At 35.1% G+C, this 16,438-nt stretch overlaps 1 protein-coding gene across 1 annotated transcript in view; it reads left to right on the top strand.

Annotated features, from left to right (window-relative positions):
- The first annotated feature begins 642 nt into the window (after positions 1-642).
- Positions 643-16,438, top strand: part of LOC107681368 (plexin-B1-like) — a 91,387-nt gene continuing 75,591 nt past the window's right edge. The window contains exon 1 of the mRNA XM_016477644.1: positions 643-957. The gene's annotated coding sequence lies outside the window, so the exon portion shown is untranslated. The remainder of the gene's footprint in view (positions 958-16,438) is intronic.

Here is a 16,438-nt window from a genome sequence, read left to right as displayed (position 1 = left end):
CATCCATTTCACATTGTGTTACGATCTAAATTGGCAATGCTTTATGGTCTAAGTGAATGTGAAATAAACAAGAACATTAGATAGATAGACAGACAGACAGACAGATATTTACAAAAACACAGTGATTTATTTATTTATTATTTAGAATTTATTTACAGTCCTTGTTTATTTGTTTATTTATTATTAATTTTTCAAAGGTCTTTCAAAAGAAGATCATGGGCATCTGTGTTTAGGGTTTAAGGTTTTTTTGTTTGTTTTTTAAACTCTCTTCACAGAACCAAAATTCACTGAATTAAGACATACAAACAAACCACTAAACAAACAAACAGACAAATGCAGGCTACACTGTTTTAACAAACAAAAGTCACAAAAGAATGTTTTCTTTTGACAAATAAATAGTTTACATTTTTCTTATTATGACAAACAGAAACGTTTTTGTTTAGATGTTATGCTAACAAACAAATGTTTGTTTTTAACGAACAATCCGCAGATAGGGAATCTTTGAACGCGTTTAGATGAATAAACATGTCTGTTTTTGTCTCTTGTGTATGGACTAGGCGATGTCTGAAGCCCAGCCCTTTTCCATCAGCGGCCGCCGGGTCGCACTCGCGGACAATAACGCTACTGCGAACCGACGCTCACCTCCCGTTACTCCTCACCAAATACACACAGAGCCGCGGATGATAGACAAGAGACGGGCTTCCCGGAGTCTGCGCGGCTAAAAATACACAGGCACCCATTTCACTTACTAGTCTTTAGGAAATAATTTTTTGCGTGGAGACAGACAGCGAGGGACTAACACACGTGTGTGCACCGGCGGGCAGCAGCGCTCCCGGTGAAGTTTATAGACTGAGAGTCTCCTCTCTCCTGCGGATTAATCGGATTCAAAATCACTGCGAGTCTGTGGAAGGCGAAGCGTCGCGGTTTTGTTCCAAAGAAGTGCAGGTTTAAATGCAGGTAAGGAAATAACAACAACTCTTGATTTAAAAACTGCTTTGGGTTTTATACTTTATGTTGTTGCGTGCTAGGTTTAACCTGTTATTTATTGTGAACGCCGGAGTTAGCAGTAACGTTAGTGCACATAACTTCTGTGGAAGCTATTGTTGCTGATGTATTAACCCAATGAAATGGCACAGATTAAACAAAAGTTGCCAACACCGTTAAAACCCAAATGTCTAACGTGTGTTTTGCAGTATAATTGTGGATTTCACTTAAATGCTCACATTTGTGTGTATTCTAGATATGATTATGATTAAGAACAACTCTGTCAAAATTAGCAAGAATTATCAGTAACTGTTAGTTGTGTCATTACTCTGTATTGTCACGTTGATGTATAGTTGTTTTATTTAGCTCATTCAGTCTCTGAAGTTGCAGCTGGAAGGCGATTGTTTGGACTGTCATTTGAATTCTATTTTTTATGTTTATACTGGTATATAGGCTATCGTATTACATTAAATTTGTAATTCAGTGTTTCAGGTTAAACATGAAACTGGCTAGATAACCATGATAAACTTGCTGTCATGATCAGCTGCACTTAAAGTGCACATTTTTTGGTAGATTAAAATGTTTTACACACACTCAAACATACAAAAGTAATAATAATTATAATATTAAAAAGAAAGGCACTTATTAAAAACATTTTTTATGAATATAAGGATGTTTAATTTTACATGGTGCAGGCCACCCATTCATTCAATAGGTGCCTCTGACTGCTGACTTCACCTGACCAGCCATGCATAATACTACTATTACTAATATGTTTACTTTATACAGAGCTTTTGGCTAGTACTTTACAAATCCTCTAAGTGACAGTGACTAAGTAAGTGTTTCAATGTAAAGCGGCAGCAGCTAGTAAATCTTAATACATCCAGGCCAGTTGGTGACAGTAAACAAAAAGTTACTGAGTGCACTTTTAACAGTAATTCTCTGATACATAAACTCCCTGTGCTTAACTGGATTAGTTGTCAAAAAGTGCTTTTATGTGCACTTTACAGGGGTCATGACATGGATTTTTTTATTATTATTTTAATATGTTCTTTGAGGTTTACTTATAAAGTTAATAAAGTTTTTTTGCACAAAAAAATAAATAAATAAATATGTGGAAAAATTATTATTTTAGCCCTCATTCTGAACCTCTCTCTAAAATGACTGTTTTTAAGGGGTGTGTCTTTTAAGACTTCTCAGTAATCGGCCACTGTTATTATGATTGGCTAACGTCATTGCATAGGAAATGGTATCAACGCCCCCTCGCTATTGCATGTGTGTTTTGACAACATAATCAAAATAAAACGGTCATTTCCAGACAAAGCATTATTAAATCATTTACTTACAGTTTGTGATGCAGTTGCAGGCAGATATAGTACAGCTTCATCTTTCAACAAATGTTTCTTTGTGAACTCTCCATGACACTGTGCCTCGATTACAAAACAACATACCCCGATCAATCCTCTCACACGATCCGGGGTGCCATTAAAAATAAACTATCCACTTGTTCCTTACGCTGGGATCCTTCTGATATCTGTACAAAGACACGAGCGAGCTGTTTGAAGTATAGACAAGATGTATCCTGTATCCAGTGTAGACAAGATAGCGGCAGTAATTGTAATATATATTTGCTTTTTGCCAATATGCCAAATATCAAGGCAAATTTGATGTCTCATGTCATGACCCCTTTAAATGTTCGATTTCAGTTGGATTAAAGTAAAAATCCGTCTTTTTAAAATGTCATTGTGAATGTTTTGTTCTCACTGAAATCAGACCAGTCTGGTTTTCGTTAAGTCAGACTAACAGACCTAGATATTGCAGTTCTAGCTCGGCTTCATCCAGCATGTATCCAGCAGGATGAAAACTGTAGCTTAAATGCACAAAAACCTGCTATAGCTTGGTTAAGTGGTGATCAGAGAAGAAGGTATGAGCTACAAGGGTTGTTAATGAGCGTGTATTTTAGGAGGTCATGAATCTGCCTCCCAGCATCTGTTGCCTTATGGTGCATTCTTCGGCTGTGTGTACTGTATGTTTCGTTGTGGCAGGAGATCTTTAGATGCCTTTTAACCATAATGCACTGAAGTTGACATTTTAGTGATCTGTTACATCTGCACTGTTTCATGCTTTAGCCAAGAAACACAAAGAAGCCTCATATTTATTGTGGAGTGTTGTGATATCATAATATTCTCATATTGGAATGAGTTTAGATTATGCAGGGGAATTTTAAATAAGAGTCACCAGAGAACAAGATTTACTCTAATTCTAGCCGTACATGTTGCGTCTATTTGTTTACCACAATTGATCAATTTGATGAGGTTGGGTCTGACTGAAATTAGTCTGGTTTTTGTGCAGTCAGACTAACAGATATACACTGTAAGTTTTTTTTTGTTTGTTTTGCCAAAAATTCACAATAACAAATATGGTGGCAAAGTTTCAGGTTTTACTGGGTAGCATATTGATGGCTGTATATTTTACAACTTACAACTATATATTTCATCAAGTGATATAATGCTAATTTACCAACCTACTTGAAGTAGCCTACCTTAAAATGTACTGATAACCACCAAAATCATACAGGAGATCAAATAGAAACCACATGATTAAACCGGTCTGATGAAAGTGGTCTGTCCAAAAAATGACCAATACTTGTATATAGACAGTTCACAGGGTAATACAAAGGAAAAAGACCATCATGGTTTTTTGTAAAAATTGCAAACAGCTTGGCTGTAAACTGTAGCTTGGTTGTATCTTGATTTGTAGCTTTAGAAAACACATTGTAGCATGATTATAACTGTGCATGTACATATTTAATGTGTGGCTGATGGCATCACCCCTCCCCCCATTAGGAAAAAAAATGTGATGAGGAAGTTCAAATACTCCCACACTCTCACATCCAGCAAATGTTATTTTCTTGCCAGATCTCACAGAAGGATACGTTGTGGGAAAGACCATGATGGACTTTCATCAGACTGTCTATTGCACTTTCCATACTCTGTAAAGGCTTTCTATCTTCTTCCGTATTTGGCCAACAAAGTAAACTTAAGTGCAGATTTTTTTCAGGTCAAAATAATGAAACGCAGCGTATTATTCAATAATATCTCATAAATTTGACCCATCCCTTATTTGGTTTCTCCATATCTACCCATGGAGGAACACGTCAAGGTTCAGTTTACCTCACATGTGCATTTGCACTGTTTTATCTTCTTCATTATCTGCACAAAGATGTGAATGTCAAGCCAAAAATGTTGCGGTCTAAGTCAAAAAGGCTTCTCTTGTTTCCATCACTGGCTTTCTTGTATTAGCAGAAACCTTGCTCAAAGATGGCCATCTGCTCGCCGCTTTGTAGTTTCCTTCAGCACAATATCAGATTAACCCCTCACCTCATGTTCTATGGGAGTATGGTGTGGAGCAGAGCGGGACGGTTGTAGCGTGAAACCATGGGTCTGGAGGGTGTTGGCCAGGGTTAACAGGTGGTAGCAGACATGGATCCTGAAGGACTGGCCCTCTCATTTAAATGCATAGCCTTAAATACTAGTCTAGGTGTTCTTGGTATGTAACTTAAACTCGTGTTTTGTGATATTGATTATGTCAGTTTTGTTCTAGCGATTTGATCAGCACTGTGTCATCAACTTATATGCGTCACTGAGCGAAATATTTTATGTAGTGCATTCTAGTTTTTGGTCTGTTGCTTCAGCTTTGTTAATGCTCCGTTAAATAGTGTTCAGAGAGGAAGGTGTGAGGTACAATTTTTTAATGAGTGTGTATTTTAGGAGGTCGTGAATCTGCCTCTCAGCATCTGTTGCTTTGTGGCAGAAGCGCTTCAGTTGACTTTGTTTTAACCATAAGGCACTGAACTTGACATTTTAGTGATCTTGTACATCTGCACCATTTTATGATACATCCAAGAACCACAAAGCAACCTCATAGTTATTGTACAGTGTTGTGAAATCATAATATTTTCACCTTAAAATGAGTTTAGATTATGCAGGGTTATCTTAAGTCCCCCCCAGATATGTGGATTTATTCTACTTCAGTTCGTACATGTTAATGGTTGCGTCGATTTGTTTGCGAAAGTCGTTCGGTTTGAACTAGATGACGTCAGGCTTTTCTTTACACGCACAGACTTGTGTTTCTATACAAATACCACGGATCATGAAACCTTGACATATTAGGGAATTAAAAATTGTGGTTTCCAGGCCAGGACAAGCCATAGAAATGAATGAATTCTTATAAAGGCATGTGAAAGAGTGAACATGAATTTTGCAAGTTATGTTCAGCTCTAAAATATTTTAAGCAATCCCTACAACATGATTAAAAAATAACTGGGAAGTTATGGAAAGTCATTGGTTAAAGCGTGTGTAAAACCTGAAATAAACAGGCATTATCCTTTTCTGATATTCTGTTTTATTTCCTTACATTTTTAAAGTTTTTGGTCCATAGCGTTTCTGTCATTGTTTTTCTTAACCTGAGTTATGATTTCCAAGCCCACACATAGAAGGTTACACACCCCAGAACTGGAAAATGGAAAGTAGATAAATAATATTTAGCGTTTACAAGGATGTGTGGGAATGTGGAAAGAGCCTTGAGGAACAAAATGAAAGAACATGATAAATCTTTCTAGATTCTAATGTCATGCCAGTGCTGCCATGGCAAGGTCAGTTTCCTCAAAGCTGTGGGTCATACCGCGAGTAATCTGAGGATGGGTTAGAAGATCAGATGCTCACTAATAAGTCTGGCAAACAGATGAAAGCTTTAAAAGAGTTTTTAAATTGACTTGCTCTTTTTATTGTTGTAGTTCAGGTCAGCATGACCCACCAGAACAGAGCAGCTCTTAAAACCTTTAAAAGTGTATTATGACCACCATTATTATTTTAAAAGCGAAGCTGCTATATGGCTTAGTGTGATAATCAAATTGCAAAGAATGTGATTTAATTAAATATAGGTGCCGCGTGTTTCAGAGTGAAGCATGGCACTGTTTTCATTTACACACAAGCAGCTCATGATCCAGTGTTTTCAGTGTCTCGTTTCATAGTAAATGCTGCTTAACATGAACTCATCTCTGCATGTGTTCTGAGTTTGGGACATTTGGAAATGCAGCATGCACCTACCATCTTCCCAAGCTTGTAATGAGAACTTTTAAATCACCTGTAATTTCTTAAAGGGATAGTTCACCCAAAAATGAAAATTCTGTCATTAATTACTCACCCTCATGTTGGTCCAAACCTGTAAGACCTTCATTCATATTCGGAACACGAATATATTTTTTATGAAATCTGAGACCCTGCATAGACAGCAATGGAACTGAAATGTTCCCAGACCCAGAAATGTAGTAAGAACATCGTTAAAATATTCCATGTGACATCAGTGGTTCAACCATGGAGCGCTGTGCCTGTGCCTGTTTTGAGCAATGAAAGATTATTAATAGCCTTTCTTGTTTGTCTTATCTATCATATGTTGCTGCCTCATTACTCTGCTATACATTTAATTTATACAGTAGTCAACATTTGAAGTGGATCAAAAAGTTCATCAAAGTTGTCCTAAAACAAGAACGGGTATTGTTTTGGTTTTAGGACAACTTTGATGAAAGGTTTTGATCCACTTCAAATGTTGACTACTATAGTATATATTTATATATAAATATATTACTTGTTTTTCATGAATGTATTTTACAACAATACAAAGAGCATTGTGTACCAGATTTAGTCCTACACTTATTCACTTTTATTTGATCCCCTCTAAATAATGTTTTTTTTTTCACTAAAAGTTTAGGATTTTATAAAATTATTGTGCACTCATGAATTTTCTAGACTAACTATATTATATATATTTTTTCGTTTGTTATTTTTCTTTATAATAAAGCTGTCTATATTTAGTAGATTGTGTGTAACATTAGTCGCACGCAGTAGTTTTCAGTCGCAAATGCGACTGAAATGGTCGCACTGTAGAGCCCTGATCGGTATCGGGAGATACTCAGATTTTTTGGTATCGGATCGGTATGGGTTCTGAAAAAGTGTTATCGAGCCAGCCCTAGTATTTTTTTTCTGCAAATTGTTCAGCCATACAACAAGCACAGCAAACCTGGGAAAATGACCCAGAATACCCTAGCATTGTGACGTAGAGTTTTGCACTAGAAAATGTACTTTAAATTTGCTCATTCACTACCTTTCAAATATTTCCCACAGTTAGAATTGTGTATTGAAGACTGAAATAATGTTGTTGCTTTTGTGAAACCATGCCAGTGTTGTCTTTGTGTGTGTGTGTATTAACAGAAAGCCCACCCGGGATTTCTCATTAGTTCTGGTCACATGTGTAAAAGCCTTGCATGCATACCTCTCCTTTCTTCCTTTTGGGTACACTTTTACACTAACAACCCTCAGATTAGCTTCCATACACCAGCTTTCTCCAATTTTCACTACTATTTTAAGCCAATAAAACCACACTTGTTGTAATATTTACTATAATTATAACTTTTTACTTCTTACTTTAAGAGAGATGATCTTCTGAATATATATTTTGTGACTTTATACACGTCTGTTCTCAATGCCCTGCTGAGAAGCTAAACCTCAAATGCTAGGCTAGTGTGCCAACATCCATCCTAGCTGTGCCCTGACCATAAATAACCCTTTTTATTAGTGCACGGTTGTGTGTTTACTTTGCCAGAGTGAGCTTTTCCTGTATTTTTAATCTAGACTGGGGCTAGACAGAGGCCCTTACAGGGCCAGAGATTAAGAAGCGTGTGGAGGTGTTGCCTGTGCTAACAGGCGAGGACAGTTGTGGCTAGCATGATCTCTTTGGGTGATTGCTTATTCTCGGTTTATTTGAGTAAGTGTTGAATGCGTGAAAACACTTTCACTGTCTCCCACTCACACATACTTGTCAATTTGTCTCCCACTGACCCACACACACACACACACTGAGGTTCCTCTCCATGATAGCAAGGTAGCAAGTTGTTGAGCTAAAAATATTCAGTGGTACATATGTGCCGTGACATAAGCGTGCTTTCTTGTGGAGGCCATGTATGGAGATTTTACGTGAGGTTTTGGTGGATCTGGAGAGCGTAGCTTATAAAAAATAATTTCTCTGATCTAACACCAGACTAAACTTTTCATTCTGTTTATATAATTTTTTTTTCTTGTGTCCACTCTTAGGTTTTCCAGTTTCTTTGCCTGTAATATATTTCATCTTTTGTTTTATTTCTCTTTTCCTGCGACATTTGACTCTAAAAGAATAGTTCATCTTGTTATTTACTCACCCTCATGCTGTTCCAGACTTTTTTCTTTTTCTGTGTTTTGAAGAATCTTTTGAAGAGTTGGTGAATTTCATAAACAAACCATACTGATTTGTAAATAAATCATTTAGACTGGTTTTTGAGCCAATTCAACCAGTTCATTTTAAAAGAACTTGTTCAAAATAATAAAAATAACTATTTATTCGGGTTTTTTTTAGGTTCAACTCACTGACTCGTTTACATTAAGTAACAGCTCACTGGAAGGGAATATTATCATTGAATAATGACTTGAATTTTGCTTTTTCTATCAAATATTTTGGAACATAGCATATAAATTATATACATGATTTTTATGTTAAAGGGGTCATGAACTGCCTTTTTTATTATTTTGTACTGTTCTCTGAGGTCTAGCTACTTAATGTTGTCAAGTATAATGTTATCAATATAATAATGTTATAATAGATTTTTACATCAAAAAACATCATAATTTAGAAATAATAGGCTATTTTCTGTCCTGTTTTGACCCCCCTCATCAGAACGCCGCAAATAGGCGTGGCGGGTTTGTAGATTTGGAAGTAAAGGTCCACTACTTGTTTGTAAATTAATCCGTGGTAAAATTAAGTGAACAAAGGATCAAGTTCTTACTGACGTGGTCTGGAACTTCATTAAAAATAAAGTTCATCAAATAAAGTTTATCGTGGCAGCGATTAGGGCTGGGCGATATAGCAAAAAAATGTTTCAACGATATAATGTTTCATATCGTTCGGTATCGATTATTATTGACATTTTTATAACCTTTTTTAAAACACAGAGCAATAGAAAACATTTTTTTACATTTGAACCACTGTATTTTTAAATTAACTAAATTTATTAAGACAAACAACATGTGTATATATTAGGGATATGCCGGTATCAAATTTTCATGTTGCGATTAACTGCTAATGCTTTTATTACGGTATACGGTATTATCACGGTATTGAAATTTTGTTTAAAAAAAAGTGCTGTCATAATACAGTATAACAGGTTTAATAACTTTTTTCTTATAACAAAAATAACTGAACATTTAAATGCAATAAAGCAATACAGAAAAATGTATAAAGTTAAAAGTTGTACACAGATTAAATTGCAAAAGAACCCTTTACAATAAGACCTCATTAGTTAACCTTAGTTAATGCATTAACATTCACAATGAGCAATAGCTACATTTGCTACAGAAGTTATTCATCTTAGTTAAAAAATACAAGTCTTTGTTCATGTTAGCTCATTAAATAACACAGTTGCAACTTTCGATTTTAACAACGTGTTATTAAATATTTGTTTTTATTTATTTATTTATTTTTTTTTACAGTCAAACACAAAATAAAAATTAAATATCTCATTTCTAATCTTCATCTACATTCATCTTGTGGTATGTATTATATGCGGTAACACATATCTCTTGTGTGACGCGAGTGCAGCAGTTAAACTGTTTTAACTTTGCATGGCTTTCTATACATCTCGCCTGTGAGAAGCGAGTGCAGCAGTCATATTTGTCCGTCTAAAAAATGCGCTGAATATGCGTTCTGTGTGAATGGCTTAATTTTGGTTTTAACCTAATCAAGATCTTCTCCGCTTTGAGCTACTATATTTCTCTAATATTTTGAATGAATAACGCAGCAGCGGCGCGTCTCGTGGGCTAGACTAACAAAACATTAAAATGCAACAACGTCACTTACATCATCATCACCGCATCTTGTGCTCCACTGATGACGCTCCCTGACGCACACCTAACATTCGATTGTACTATTTTTGCATTCAAATGCAAATGTTTATTTTAAATTCGACTAATATTCATTTTTTTATTCACAATCTCCTCATCACAGGCAGGCACAGCACTCATGTTCATGTTTGTATGTGCTGTCTGCGTCACTCATAGCACGTGCCTATATCGTGTACTATATCGACCATTTTTTATATTGTTATTGAAGAAGGTGTACCGTCGATAAATATCGATACCGTTTTATCGCCCAGGCCTAGCAGCGATGTAGAAGCAGGTGTTGATCTTTTTCTGCGGAGGCAGTGTTTAGATACACTATTACGTAATAAAGTGGCACATTCCACAAGCTGTCATTTTGGCGGATTGGCTTCAGTATAAGCTGTTTTTAGACTTGTGAGAAAGTTTTGAGTTATGAAACTTACAGGACGTTTTTATAGTACAATGACCTCTTATATGTCAAAAGATCAAGGTATTTTTGATTTCTCAGTTCATGACCCCTTAAATATTGGGTGTCATATTTGGAGCTTAACTTTCAAATGAGAAAAAGAGCTGCTTGAAGAAAACCCTTGTTTTTATTCATAAGCATGAATAAAATAATGACAGAATTCTCATTTTTGGATGAACTGTGTGACGATTTGACATACGCCACTTGCCTTTGTCCCCCGCAGAGCTTTGCCAGCCATACGAAATATGGCTCCTGATAAGTACAGTAAGCTGGGTTTGTGTCACAGACAGGCAGCCTGACATGACAGCTGCATCTGCTCTCATTTTGCCTAATCCATTAGCTGAAATTTTACAAGCCACTGGAGGGGGTTTGACCTGGGGTCCTTTTGACAATATATTGGCTTTATCTGTGGACATCCGCACAGTGGCTCACATATTTGTTTGGGTGAGAGGATATTAGCTGCGACTACTGAAGCAAAGCAATTGTACCAGAGAAGGACAATCACCTTTTGCTGGGCAGCAGACTAAAGGAGGAGAAGAGGCAGTTATTGGGACAGGATTTTAGTTGCATTATAATGTATTATAGTGTACATTTTTATGTACATCTCTTGCTGAAATATACTGTAATTGGATTGTTAGTTTAGTTTTATACATTTGAGTCTGTGAGTTGAAATTCATGCAAAAAACAGTTGTTGTTACGACTGAGATTTCACTGGTGTCATGAATCAGCGGTATAGTTCATTATCTGTTTACCTCTGCTAGTTAGTTAATTGCTCACAGACCCCAGTGCAGATGGTAACAGCTAGTCCATCTGTGCAGCTAGCTTCACCCTATTATTGTAATTGCATGTCTTACTGAAAGTAAAGATTCTGAAGCATTCAAGTTGAAGTGACATGCATTAAGCAGGATAATATAGCATAGTATATCAACAACAATTTTGATTTTTGAAAAAGGTGACTGAATATTTTTTGTATAGGCTGTTTTTTTTTTAAACAAAAACGATATAGTGTATTTTATCAGTGTATTATCCCAAACACTCCCGTCTTCCCTCGTTCAACCAAACAGACAGGTAGTCCCACCTCAAATTCATGCAGTTGGTTGAGCCTGAATTTGACATGTCAGACTGTTCAAATATACAACATGTTGAAAGCGCCACAGTGCACTTTCAGAAAAAGGTCGCCACTGAAAACTGTCTTTGTGCCTTATTTACTGCTAAAAGGTGCATTTTAGTACCTTAAAGGTACAGATTTATACCTAAAGTGTACAAATTAGTACCTAAATGATATGTATTAGTGCCTTTTAGAAGGGTACCACCACAGTGACAGCTTTTCTTGAATATGTAATACAGTACATATATTTAATAAAATGCTCCTCTCTAGAGTTTTCTAGCTACCTAATTTACTATGGACATTGAATGGTTTTCCTGAGGTAAAATGTATGTTGTCGTGAACAAAAAATTGATATTGTCAGTATTGTTGTAGCCTACACTGTATACACAAAGTAGACTTTGACTCCATGAAAACACATCATTGGAAAAGTGCTAATTAAACGTCACCATTTTGGTCAATTACTTCGGCCCTCCAAATCATTTTTGCAAATATTTTCAGTTGCTGAAATTTCGTTGCATCACTAGTTACTATTGACTCATGAGATGTATGCACAGCTTTTAATGTATTTTTAAATAAATGAATAGACCTGAGCAAAAAAAAAAAAAAAGTGTCATGTCATTTGATCCTTACACTGTGGTGCTTTCAAAATTGCTGTGTATTAGAGGGGTCAAATGTCAACTTCTGACTCAGCCAGTAGAGTTCAGGGTGTTTGAAAACCTAATGGCACACACTTCATCTTCATAAACCCAAGCTCTAGAAATGCATGCAAAAGTGCAAATTGTCATTATTCCACATGCATGAGTGAATTACTCGTAAGGAAATAGCACTGCTATTTAACACAGTCTTCCACGCTTATAATGGCTTTAAATGTGGTTAGTTTGCACTCAGTTCCACTTGCAGGCATCGCTGTACAGTAATACAAGCTGGCTGAGTTAACCTTATTTGGCAGGAAGCTGTAAAAGATCTATGCCATGGCTAAAATCAATGAGGCCAAACCATTGCACGGGTAACAAGCCCCTTTCAAGTGTCCATCCCGAGCATCTGCCCCTCACTTCAATGGGGGGGGGGGGAAGAAAGAGATGGTGGGAAGCCAGGCTGACTCAACACACCCCTCCCCTCCGGTTATGCCTGCTCAATAATCCCTTAATCCCATTGGATCTGGGAATAATTCTGTTTGATCAACCGATCAATTTATAACTGCCACTTCATCCGTGTTTCACATAGCCGAGGACAGAGCATTTAAGGAATGTGAAGACTGCTGGAGCTCACCAATAGTGACAAATACAGTTACCTAGTCATTAAAAAGCTAGTTACTAGCCCCTATTATGCCATTTTTAAGATTCCTAATATTATTTTGGGAGTCTCCTTCAATAGGTTTACATGCATGCAAGGTCAAACAACGCTTTTGTTTTCTAAAAATATGTATTTAATATCACCTCATTTTCCAACAAATCTCAAACAATAATAATATTCAGTCTGTCTAAACAAGCCTGCTCTGCTCTGATTGGTCAGATGGCCCAGATTGGTCTATCACATAAAGCGCATGTCGGAAATGATATGTCCATTGCCGTAGTTCCATATTTTGAACAAAAATATATTTTTTCTTTATCATGGACACTCTTTATTTGTCACTTTTCTCAGCCTCAGATTTCCTGACAAGAAATTAAACTAAACATACTCATAAATGAAGAAATGATGCGTTCCTATGCCAGGCCTGTGCCTTCAGGGCAAACGACATAAAGTGGTTTTGTAAGCATTTCCCATGGTCTCCATGAATCTGCTGTGTGTCATTATTATGGGATAGTGACAGCAGTGTTCAGCTGATAGAATTAGAGTGAATTTCTGCGGTCTGTCATCATGGCTGTATACTCTTTCATTTGATTTTGCTGCAGTTACATTTTCTTGAATGTCTACTCATGAAAATGGTTGTGCAATTATCTCTTCTAAATAAACCTCATAAAAAACCTTCTAATCTAATTCAGCTTCTGTGTTTCGTGTTCTGCTAACCATAACAGTAAAGCAAGGCCATGTACACACTGCTTGTCACTTATCTTCTCAGCGACCAATCCTTGTTACAAAGTTTGTTTTAGGGGACTTTTATTACTTAAATAATGATGAACTTGATGATAACAAAGTAATATTGTATATTGTGACCATATCAATTGTTGACTGTTAATATTCAATTTTTATTTAATTTTTACTCTTTTAATTTAAAAAATAATTTTCAATGCATTTGAATGTTTTTTTTTTAATATTCAATGAATTTTATTAACTATGTAATTGTGAATGCCCATTTAGAATATTTTTGCAGTTATCTAACAAATGAAATCTAAAAAGGTGAATAATTTAATAATAATAATAATTTAATATTAAATGTAATCTTTTGTAAATCTCAAAATGAATATCCATTTTTCATACTGTAGGATACTATGTTGTGATGCCTAAATTCAGCGTTTAAAATTATTGATTTTAGTTGGGCTGCAACAACTAATCAATAATTTTGATAATAATTGATCAACAACAAATCTGATTATTGATTATTCACATCTACACACTATCATTTTTAAATTAGTGAATGTAACTTCTACTTTCAAAATGCAAGCAGTTTAAAATTTTTATCTTTTTTTGCACATGAAAAGATTATATTATTGCATAATATTGAATTGCACGTTGCATGCTTTCACTGTGTTTACACTGCCTTTAAATTGCACATTGCAAAATTCATATTTTTAAGATAATTATTTTATTATAATATAATAATAATAATGAATTAATATAATTAAGTTAATATAATTAATTCTTTTAAATTACATTTTTCATATTTTTTGGAGTTTTATCCAATTAATTGATAAAAATGAATCGTTAATTGCAGCCCTAGATTTTAGTTTTTAGTATTTTATTTTTCATTTATTTAGACAAAGTAGTGTAGAAATTTAACACATGAAAATGATTATCAGCCAAACGTTTTTATACCAGTGCATCCCTAATATATTGTACAACTTTAGCACTTCAGTCCTACTTCAGTGTAGTAGCTACATCAGTGACTCTGCAATAATCAATAGTAGCTATTTAGCACACAGTTTCAGAGTGATGTCATTAATCAGTAATTAACCCAGTGTGTTCCTGCCAGAATTAATTAAATTGCACGAGCCCTTTACAAAGGCGTGCTGCATGTCATTATGTGGATGCAAAGAGTTGTTGTTTTCCTCTTCCACAGATGGAGCTGTCCAGGCCGAGGCCTCCTCAGCAATCCTGATGATTACACTCAACCAGGAGAGTGGCTTTAAATTACTGTGTTTACTGGCTGGGTTTTGCTCCATGGACCATGAGAACCCTCCTCTGAAAGATCCACTCACTGAGTTTAGTGCTATGGTGGAAGAGGGAAAAATAAAATGGTGGAAAGGCGAAAAAAAGAGGGAGAGATGTTCATGGCCTAACTGCTGAGCCTTGTAATTAAGTGGAGAAGTTGTCTGAGGACTAGGGATGTTGTTTGTTCCAGCTTTGGTCGGTAAAGAGGAAATTGCTGCAAGCCATGTTATGACCACTGAGAAGCATGTTATCTTCAGCCGCTTCTTGGCCGGCACCGATATCTCTGCTCTGTTTATATGTTAGAATTACATTTCAGTAAAACTGTCTTTTCCTTGTTGACTTTCTTTTAATATGTTTAAAAAAGTATGTCATCCTAATCGGAGACCTATGACATTGCTAGACGTTGAAACCATACAGAGACGGATTCTCGATGATTGCTGACATCTGTTTCGCTTCATGCGCACAACCTCTTTAGGATATTCAGGTTCTCTGTCCACATTTCTTGTTGTGTAGACAGATCAGAATATTTTTTAAAGACTGCACCTTAAATATGTGCACACATGACCTGTATGCTTACGAGGGAGTGTAGCATTATGATTAGACAGACAACCCCTTTCCTCTGGGATAGTAAAACTAAAACGTACTTCTGTGCACACACTGCATTCAAAAGTTTGGGCTCAAAGTGTTTTTTTTTTAAAGAAATGAATAATTTGATTCAGCAAAGACATTGTTACAAAATGTTTTTATTTCAAATCAATGGTGTTATTTTGAATTTTCTATTCATCAAAGAATCTTGCAGTATTGTGGTTTTGACAAAAATATTAAGCAGCACAACAGTTTTCAATATTGATCATAATAAATGTTTCTTGAGCAGCAAATCAGCATATGAAAATGATTTCTGAAGGATCATGTGACACTGAAGACTGGAGTAATGATGCTGAAAATAATAAATAAATTACAGAATAAATTAAATTAAAATATTACAATAGAAAACAGTTTTTAAATTGTAATAATATTTCACAATATTACTGTGTTTACTGTATTTTATATCAAATAAATAAAGCTTTGGTGAGCATAGTTTTTTGCATGTCTACTAAAAGTGTTAAAAGTATTAAACGTATTTTTTTTAATTATTAAGGCAGCTAAATATCTTCATGTATAAATACCTGTCTATACCATGTATTATGTGTACTGCATGTTTTGAAAATTAAGCAATTTGAGTAATTTTATTATTATTATTATTACTTTTTATATTGTATAAAGTCAAAACTAATTAAAAGTAAATATTTTCCAGATAATATTTTAAGTTCACTGTGCACTTTTTCATCATCCTCAATTAAAGAACTGTTGAATGTATAAACATTCATAATAAAAAAAAACTAGATTTCATTCCTGTTATACCTCTTACTTTTAAAAGGTCTATCAAAAGGAAATACACTTTAATCTGATTTCTGATCAGAAGAATGAAAAGGTAATACCAGATTCGGTAAATGTGTTAAAAATGATTACGTAATCATTGCATTATATATATATAATAATATATATATGTGTGTATATATATATATATATATATATACATATATATATATATATATACAGTATATATAT

The sequence above is a fragment of the Sinocyclocheilus anshuiensis genome, unplaced genomic scaffold (assembly GCF_001515605.1).
Source record: "Sinocyclocheilus anshuiensis isolate Anshui unplaced genomic scaffold, SAMN03320099.WGS_v1.1 scaffold881, whole genome shotgun sequence".
Classification (NCBI taxonomy): Eukaryota; Metazoa; Chordata; class Actinopteri; order Cypriniformes; family Cyprinidae; genus Sinocyclocheilus; species Sinocyclocheilus anshuiensis.
This window is presented reverse-complemented; position numbering and strand designations above follow the sequence as displayed.